This window comes from Nicotiana tomentosiformis, chromosome 4 (assembly GCF_000390325.3).
Source record: "Nicotiana tomentosiformis chromosome 4, ASM39032v3, whole genome shotgun sequence".
Classification (NCBI taxonomy): Eukaryota; Viridiplantae; Streptophyta; class Magnoliopsida; order Solanales; family Solanaceae; genus Nicotiana; species Nicotiana tomentosiformis.
In genome coordinates, this window is record NC_090815.1 from 105,239,624 (window position 1) to 105,240,909 (window position 1,286).

The following is a 1,286-nucleotide window of genomic DNA, read 5'->3' on the forward strand; positions in this document are numbered from 1 at the left end:
CTTCGCCTGGTCCTCTTCGGTCACCAAACATCGGAGGTAACTGGCTATACCCACTGGAGCAGATAAAACCCGAGCATCCTCCCGGACCGTAAGAATGACTATTCTCTTGCGACCAGGGTCCACACTCGGAGCAGGAAATTACTTCACCAATTTTGGGCTCGAGCTCGGCCTGTCCATTTTCGAAGGCACGTCCTTCTTTGTGACCTCTAAGTCACCCAGCCTGGTAAAGTCGTCTAAATTGGACATGTCCATGCCATGAAAGAAGGAACTGAGGGGGTTATCTGCACCTCATCCCCTTCCAAAGGCCTAAGTTCTGTGGTCTTAGGCAAACCTATAAAAGAAAGAAGAAAGGGCGGTATGATGTGAGGTAAGAGCACGGTAATACTTATTCAGAGGAGAACCTTACCGTGAGAAAGGGCCTCCCATCGACCCTTCGAAAGCTTGTACCATGAGCGCTCAAAGTATGACATCTGTTTGCAGATACCTTCGATCCAATCCTTGAGCCAGGGGACCGCATTTGGAACCAGGGCCACAACTGCACAACCATAAATACGAATGATGAGAAAGGAAATGAAGAAAAATTGACACTTAAGGAAATGCTGCACTTACAAGATGCATTCCACTTCTCGGGGAATGGCATGAACTCGGGAGGGATCAAGTCTTCAGCCTTCATCCAAATGAAGCGCCCCTGCCAGTCTCGGTCTCGATCTTCGTCAATACTCGAAAAGGGAGCCTTACTAGCCTGACGAGTGAGCTTAATTAATCCCCCTTGAAAAATTTGGGGACTGTATAGACGGAGCAGATGGTCGAGGGTGAACTGACAAGACTCGGTGTTATTCACAAAATAACGGAGAAAGGTCATGATCCTCTAAAGAAACAGGTGGATTTGCCCGAGGCACACTTTGTACCTCTTACAAAAGGCCAAAATCACCGGGTCTACCAAGTCTACCGGGCCCAGCGTGAACGGATAAGTGTAAACACTTAGGTACCCTTCCACGTGGGTAGTAACATCATCTTTAGGCCGGGGGACTACTACGTCATTGCCTTCCCATTTGCAGTCCTCTCGGACCACAAGAAGGTCATCTACGGTAATGGAGCATATATATTTGCATGCGCTTTAGCCCCGGTCCTGTTTGGATTAGGGCTTCTTGACTTTGATGTCGCCCGCAAATGAGCAACCCCCAGGTATAAAGCTTTTCATGGGAGGCTCAGAGGCAGCCACCTCGGGAGCGTCCACCTCAGGAACAACCGCCTCGAAAGCAGCCACCTTGACATTTATGACCGGG